An 8,901-nucleotide genomic window follows, 5' to 3' on the forward strand; every position below is an offset into this window, starting at 1 on the left:
CAAAAAAGAATCACCCTTGAAAATTCCATGTGCATTGTCCCCCAAATCTTCATTGTTCTTTGTGAAGAAATTTTAAGGATAAAGCAAAAACGAAACTAAAACCCGGAATATAACCAAAAACTTCATCAATGTCTATATATGTGATGGATGGGGAGGACTGAGAGGAGGTTGCTAAGCTAGCTAGCTAGGGTGATCTCCAAGCTTTTAAGCCAATGTCATTATGCTTCCTTGAGGGGCCAGAAGCTGGTATTGGCATTCTTCTCGGCAAGAACCCTAGAAAGTGGCCGGAAAACTGGTGATTCTTCGGCTTCATCTTGAACGCATCCAGCTCCTGCTGCTCTTGGTCGTGCTGATGGTTGATAAATCGAGAGCCATGGCTGCAGCTCACAAGGATGAAAATGAATGTCAAGAAAAGCCATACAGCAAGTATAAACTTTGCCACAGGTATTCTTCTTCTAAATGAGGCCATGTTTGCAAATTACGTGATCGCAGTAAAGATGAGAAAGAACGATGCAGGGAGGGAGGGAGGATTTGTGGAGTTGGGTCTTTGAGGTTGTTGATGGTAAGTAAAAGCTTAAGATGGTGATATCAGCAGGAAACTTGAGCAATTATGCAATGCAGAAAACGATGTTGTGTGATCTCTGAGAGCTTTTGTTAGAACCATTTGATAGAGACGGAGAGAGAGAGAGATGAAAAAGAGGACTACAGAGTAAAATCAGATGCTTCTACTAGTACTAGAAGTAATGTTCGAAGCAGAAAGCTGGAAAGCTTTAGTTGAGAAAAGCAAGCAAACGAGTCTTGTGGTGGGTTGGAGAGTGATTATTCAAACGCTCAAAAGAAAAGAGAGTTGGGATAGAGAGCGAGGCGAAGGTCCAAGCTCTCTCCTTTTCTTCTTCTTCAAAGAGAAAAAAGGTAAAACAAGAGGGAGGGACGGATGGACCGTAGAGTTGGCAAAAGAAAGCCAAAGAGGGCAGTGTTATGTGACATGTCGATACTAATATATGTGATGTGAACGATGCATATCATACTTTAGTTTTTGATCTGATAGGGCTTGGTGCGTGAGTTGGTCCCAGTTTTGATGAATTGTTTTTATGGGCAACCAGTACTCTTTATTTTAGGGTTTTAGGCCCCCATAACAGGAGAACTTGTCGTCCCTTTGCCCACTCCCCCTTTCTTTGCTTTCCTTCTTTCAATGGAATTATGCTATCTGTCTCTATCTCTATCTCTATCTCTCTTACTCACTTGTCTGTAGATCGAGAATTCGGGATGATCAGAAATACAGAGTAGACTTCAAACTCTAGTACGTGCAGGTGTAGTCACAAAGCTGGTATATCTAGCAGCACTAGTCCTCCATACCTTATCCCCCTAATTAAGGGGATTGACTGAAATTGCTATATCAATCATCATGAATGTGCTGCAATAGTAAGTGAGCAAATTTGTTGTACGGACTACTGACCACCTTAGTCAATCTAGCTCCATTCTTTTTACTGTTTACAAATTTTACTACCAGTACTTCAGCTACTGTTGTTTCACTTATCTTTCTTTTCTTCTCTCTGTACGTAAGCTATCTACCGGTCTAAGGGATCATGGATAGACTGGTTTCTGGCATGATAGTCTCGTAGGACGACAGAGAGGCATGGGATACGGGACATGGGACTAGTCAATCGACTAGCTTACGTAAACACCCAAGGGAAAACCAATTAAGAGCTTTATGGACGACTGGTCTTCTTCGATCCAATTTCACATTAATGAATTTGCCGTGTATATTTGGCCATCTTTACCCATGACCCAAATTGTGACACACTTCGATTCATTTTGCCACCAAAATGTGTCAAAAAAAAATTTGGGCTATTTTTGACACATTTTTGTGTCACAAATGTAGATCCCGTCTCAAGAATAATTTTTTATCATCGTTTTATTAATAATTTCATTATCAAAAAAACTATACTTTTTTTGTTAAAATGATATACTATAACATTAAACTTGTATTAAATTTGTTTTTTAGCAATACTATTAATATAGAACTAATAATTTTTAATGAACCAACAAACATTAATTATTTATTAAAATTAATCATTTAAAATTTTTAATTATAATTAATAATTTATGTAATTTAAATCAGTTAAATTTTAGAATTTTTATAAAAAAATCACTTTTAATACATATATTTAAAAAAAAGTGAAGTAAGATCTGAAAATTAGAAAAAAAATCAGTATTCTATATTTGTTATACCCATCACTTTCATTTGTTTTACAAGATGCCACTGACCTGAAACTTTATAACACCCTGGCTTTTGCAAAAAAAAAAAAACATTTCGATTATGATGATGAGGACGCTGTCCGACTCCAAACTCCAAAGCCTCGCCGGACTGAGAGAAGCAAACCTCGCCGGACTCACCATCTTCTCCGATCTCCCCCTCTATCTTTCTCTCTCATCCTTCTCCGAACACCCCTCGGCAGGACTCACTGGACTCGCCACCGTACCTTCTCTGATCTCCCCTCTGTCTTTCTCTCACATCCTTCTCCGATCAACCCCAGCAGACCTCGCCGTACTCACCACCTTCTGCAATGAGCACGTTGATGACCCCACCGGACGCTACAAGGACGACGACTCCTCTGTCCCACCCGCCTTCCTCATCGATCGTGAGCCTGAAACCATGGAATCTAGTTTGGCAAGATCTTCCGCCCTGATAACTTCGTATTTGGTCAGTTTGGTGACGCTAAAAATTGAGCCAAAGGTCACCACACAGACATAGCTGCTTTAGGGTTTGGGTGGTCTTCTTCTCGAAGATGGCGACCATGTCGTTGGTGGGGGCAGATTTAAGCCGGTTTGGGTTTGGCATGGGTGCCCAGATCATTTTTTGGGTGACCAATAAGAAATTCTGCTATATTTTATTTTTATTTTATTTTAAGGCTCTATGATTGAAGAATAAGAAATCCAAGCACGGATAAAGCTATGAGGAGAGGTGAGAATAGTGACGCAAGAAACTACCGTCAAGTTACCCGTTACGCTACATATTACACTATATGTCACACTATTCGTCACAAAAACAATGTTAGTGTAACTGATAGTGTGACAATCAGTTTACCCGTTACACTATCTGTCATATTACCTATCACACTACCATTCACACTAGTAACCACACTAACTTTGTATTGTGATTCGTAGTGTGACATGTGGTATTCTGTACGACAACATAAGTGTCAATATGTGGATTATATTAGTTGATTTGAGAAGTTTCAGATCACATAACAGAAAAAATGTGACAGAGGGTAGTGTGACAGAGGTTGTGACAAGTAGTGTGACAGCGGTTGTGACAAGTAGTGTGACAATGGGTGTGATAAGGGGTGTTACAGTTAGTGTGACAACATGTGTGACAGTGGGTCAGACATGTGGTGTGACAACAAGTGTAACAGTGTGACAATATGTGTGATAGTCAGTGTGATATGTGGTGTGATATATAGTGTGATAGGTAGATGTGAGACGAATTATACAAATCACATCACTAGCTAGTTAATTTCCATATATGATGTCTAGCGTAATACAACAAACCCCCTTAATTAAAGGTATGGTTATATAAAACATGGGCGAACATAGAATTCCCCAGTGGAACAACAAAGCAATCTAAATTCCAGAAGTAGTACGCGACTATACATCCATATATATTGTATCGTAATTATTATTAATTTATAACGGAATGGTAGTAGAAATTATTGTTTCTTTTTGGTTAATTAGTAGAAATTATTGTTAGTTCTAAAGTCGAAGGAAATCGGAGGCTTAGTTAATTTACATGTCGATTTCAGCTTTCAGAGCGGCGGATAGTACTCGGATGTGGTTGTCGGCACGTTTCTTTGTTAAGCAAGGAAGGTAGACTTGCTATTTTGTACCTCATTAAGCGTTTAATTAGAACTTTGTTTTAGCAATAATGCTATAGCCCTAAAAGTCAACCCCAACATGTAAAGCTAGTCACATTTTTTTTCCCAAGGAGTACGCAAGGCTAATCACATATATATCAAGTACAATTTCGTTCCATGCGTTTTATCTTTTAGAATGTGGGATTGTTTGTAACAATAGTTTGGACTGATGTATTTGGCCGATTTTTGATGAATTAATCAAGGAGTAAGCTTGTGGCTCTTACGCATTTCAACCTTGAAAATAACTTCAAAGTAAAAATTGAGAAGATATGACTAAACGAAATCTTCTAGACTCAGGAACGTAAATACAACTCTCACACTAGAGTAATAGTTTAATTACTGTTAACGTAAATTTACCATGGAAGCTAATACACTTAGTTAGCTTATCAATGAGGGTTAGCTTGACACAAGTAGTATAGTGGTTCACCCCCCTCTCTTAGAGTAGGTTATGTCCATTTGAATCCACTAGTATAGGCAAATAGCCTTAAGTTATACAAGTAGTGGTTGACCCCATTTCTAAGTGGGATGGAGGGTCCCTTTTATAAGTGAGGGAACCCCTCTCATTTAAATATTCTTCAATGTGGGACAAGTGCCCCTCTAGGCTCACTATAGAGCCATCTTGATGAGGCCAGAAATGTGACTTCCCGGTGGTGTCTTGGTGAGTTCCGACTATCATTGGAAAAGCTTGTATGACGAGGTACGCTATGGATATCATGGTTGAGCCACATAGTGATTTGTAGATCCGCCTAGAGAGTGATGCTTATGCTCGATGGCATGCCATGCTAGCTCTATGCTAGTAGGGGTGTCAACATGTCCCCCCGCAGTCCCTAAGTAAGAGGAACTCCTTGCTTGGGGAGTTTATCAATCAACATGTCACTGAGTAGTGCGCGTAGGACGTCTTTGAGCGCTAACATAGAGCGTATGATGTCTTTGAATGCTGGCATAGAGCGTGGTGCGTCCATCGTATCGTAGTAGGCTACGCGTAGGACGTCTTTTTTACGCTGACATTGAGCATAATGTGTCCATCGTAGCGTAGTCAGCTTTACGCGTAGGACGTCTTGAGCCCTCTTGGGCGTAGTGCATCCTCTGAGCGTAGTTTGCTTTGCGCGTAGGATGACTTGAGCCCTCTGGGATGTAGTGCATCCATCGTAGCGTGGATAAACATTACGCGTAAGACATCTTGAGCCCTCTTGGGCGTAGTGCATCCATCGTAGCGTGGATAAACATTACGCATATGACGTCTTGAGCCCTCTTGGGCGTAGTGTATCCATCGTAGTGTAGATAAGCGTTACGCGTAGGACGTCTTTGAACCACTTCGGGCGTAGTCTCTCGCTCTTTGGCAAGGAAAGTATTTCTAACTTCGTAATGTCTGAGCTTGCCGTGGTTTTATGTTATGTAATGAAACAGTCTGCATAAGGAACTTAATTGTTCTCTTGAACAATGGTTATAAAAGTTCCTAGTTTCATTAGCACAATCAAGTTTGATATTCAAGCGTGTGCGTCACACATTCTCTAAGCATATAAGATATGGCTAAGTTCCCTTGCTAGCTAACTCTACAAAGTGTTGTAGGCAGTGCGTGAAAGCCATGTGGGCATACATATCAAGTGCGGTATATTGTAGGCATGCTTCATAGCGTAATAAAATCATGCTAAGACATGATAATAATTAACTCTATTGTAGGAGTAGGGAGGCATAACATTTTACTTATCTTATGCCGATGTGGAATGGAGTTGCACTCTATGCAAGCACCAAAATCATGTTGGAGGTGTCCAAGCATGACGCTCCCTTGCGCGGGGAATGATTGCAAGTAGCCTCTTTGGCTTTGCGTGAGGAGATGTCCGGTTTGAAGAGATTTTCCTTTCAATTCCTCCAAGTAAAACAAATTAGTATTGAGCATGTAGATCAATAAGCATTCATATATGTGCTCTAGTTTGTAAGGTTGATGGGGAGAACTTATCTCATTGAGTGTTTGCACTGTGTTATGGTATTGTGTTTTGTTGCGGGTTGGTTGGCTTTGCAAGCAAGTCACCGTAGTTCATTGTGCAATGATTTCTTTTCTCTGGCGAATGCGGAGGGTTGCGGAGGTCAACCGTGAAGCAGGACCATGGAAGTCAAATGTGGAGTAGGACCGTGGAGGTCGATTGTGGAGTTCAACCGTGGAACTACAAGAGCATCAGTCATGGGACTATTATAGCAGTCGTGGGACTACAGGAGCAGTTGTGCACCGTGCTAGCATCTGTGCACCGTGCTAGCAGTCATGGGACTACGATAGCAATCATGGGACTACAATAGCAGTCATGGGACTGCGAGAGCATCCATGCACCATGCTAGCAGTCGTGCACCGTGCTAGCAGTCGCGTACTACGCTAGCACTCATGAGACTACGATAGCAGTCGTGGGACTACGATACCAGTCATGGGACTACGGGAGCAGTCATGCACCGTGCTAGCAGTCATGAGACTACGATAGCAGTTGTGGGACTACAAGAGTAGCCGTGCACCGTGCTAGCAGTCGCGTACTACGCTAGCAGCCGTGGGACTACGATAGCAGTCGTGGGACTACGATACTAGTCATGGGACTACGGGAACAGCCGTGCACCGTGCTAGGAGTCATGGGACTACGATAGCAGCTGTGGGACTACTGGAGTAGCCGTGCACCGTGCTAGCAGTCGCGTACTACGCTAGCAGCCGTGGGACTACGATAGCAGTCATGGGACTACGGGAGTAGCCGTGCACCGTGCTAGCAGTCATGGGATTACAATAGCAGTCTTGTATTTTGCTAGCAGTCGTGAGACTACGGGAGTAGCCGTGCACCGTACTAGCAGTCGCGTACTACGCTAGCAGTCATGGGACTACGATATCAGTTGTGGGACTACAGGAGTAGCCGTGCACCGTGCTAGCAGTCGCGTACTACGCTAGAAGTAATGGGACTACGATAGCAGTCTTGCATTGTGCTAGCAATCGTGGAACTACGGGAGTATCCGTGCACCGTGCTAGTAGTCGTGTACTACGCTAGCAGTCATGAGACTACAATCGCAGTCTTGCACTGTGCTAGCAGTCGTGGGACTACGGGAGTAGCCGTGCACCGTGCTAGCAGTCATGAGACTACGATAGCAGTCATAGGACTACGAGAGTAGCCGTGCACCGTGCTAGCAGTCATGAGACTACGCTAGCAGTCATGGGACTACGATAGCAGTCGTGCACCGTGCTTGCAGTCACGTGCTACTCTAGCAGTCGTCCACCGTGCTAGCAGGAGCATGGAAGAACGTGACCGAGGAAGGCATGGACCGCGGGAGGGTCATAATTTTTTTAAAAATGTTGACTGCGCCGTAGTGAGCTCATGCATTGCGGAGTGTGGGGGACCTTGGGAGGTCTGTTGGTGGTAAGCGACGAAGCTAATTGTCAGCTTCCCACAGACGGCGCCAATGTTAACGTAAGTTTACCATGGAAGCTAATACACTTAGTTAGCTTATCAATGAGAGTTAGTTAGACACAAGAAGTATAGTGGTTCACCTCCCTCTCTTGGGGTAGGCTATGTCCACTTGAATCCACTAGTATATGCAAATAGCCTTAAGTTATACAAGTAGTGGTTGGCCCCCCTTTCTAACTGGAATGAAGGGTCCCTTTTATAGGTGACGGAACCCCTTTCCTTTACATATTCTTCAATGTGTGACAAGTGCCTCTCTAGGCTTATTATGGAACCATCTTGATGAGACCAGAAAGATGACTTCTCGGTGGTGTCTTGGTGAGTTCCGACTATTATTGGAAAGTTTGTATGACGAGGTACGCTATGGATATCATGGTTGAGCCACATAGTGATTTGTAGATCCACCTAGAGAGTGATGCTTATGCTTGGTGGCATGCCATACTAGCTCTATGCTAGTAGGGGTGTCAACAATTACTAATATCATGTTTGATTGTAAATTGCATGATGTCCCTTTTCTGTATAATATGTATATTTTGATGAGGTGAGCTTCGGAGCCTTTGAATCGATATCCAGGCTACTGCATCCCAAAATACTATTAAAGAACTTCAACGGACTATACATATTGGGCTTAAGATAGGGTTGGACTCGGTGCCAACGGTTCGGTTTATGAGCACTTACCGAAAACTGACATTGAACTCTCGATTTCATGTTTTTTAAAATTAAAACCGAAATATATATATATGAACCGTGGTTTCAGTTACAAAACCTAATATCCTTATTGATATTTTCGTATTTGACTAATGAAAATAAAAAGATTAAAAGTGAAAGAGTAAACTATAAGTTCAATACTTCAATTAAGTTACATTCACCAAATAAATAATCAAGAACTCAAATATTAACTAAACAAATGCATTGTACTTTGCTGAAACACAACAAGTTAACCAAAATAAAAATTAAACCTCCTGAGTTTCATCACTAGATGTCCAGACTTGTCTTAACATGAGGGCTAGTTGACAAAACTCATAAACAGTACATTAGATCTCTGCATGCATGATTGTGCACATACAAAAATCAAATTCACATATTATCTCGTACAAAGTCACATATCTCTGTATGTATATATTTATTACCAAATTTATTCTTTGCATAAGCACCCGATTGTATATGTTCACCAAATACAAACTATAACCTTAACTCCCAATTCTCAGTTCAGTTAGGTTTTCACCGGTTTTTAAAAAGCATATAACCGATAACCGTCAACAACTGCTCAATTTGGTTCGGTTTCTGACACCGACGGGGCGGTTCCATCCGATTTCGGTTTCTTGATTTCGGTACGGTTCAGTTATGGCCGATTTCGGTTTTTTCAGTGTCAAAAAGTTTGCCCTGGCTCAAGATCAAGATCTAGTACTGTTTCCTATTCCTTTTTCTGAACAGACTGTTTGATAAAACGTTGAACTCATTAATTGTACTATTTATCAATTTTGTATGTCTTATAAATAAACAAAAAATATGGCCGTAGTTTTGAAGAAAATGAATGAGCTAGAAGCTTCAAATAATGATCG

Source organism: Argentina anserina, chromosome 1 (genome assembly GCF_933775445.1).
Source record: "Argentina anserina chromosome 1, drPotAnse1.1, whole genome shotgun sequence".
Lineage (NCBI taxonomy): Eukaryota > Viridiplantae > Streptophyta > Magnoliopsida > Rosales > Rosaceae > Argentina > Argentina anserina.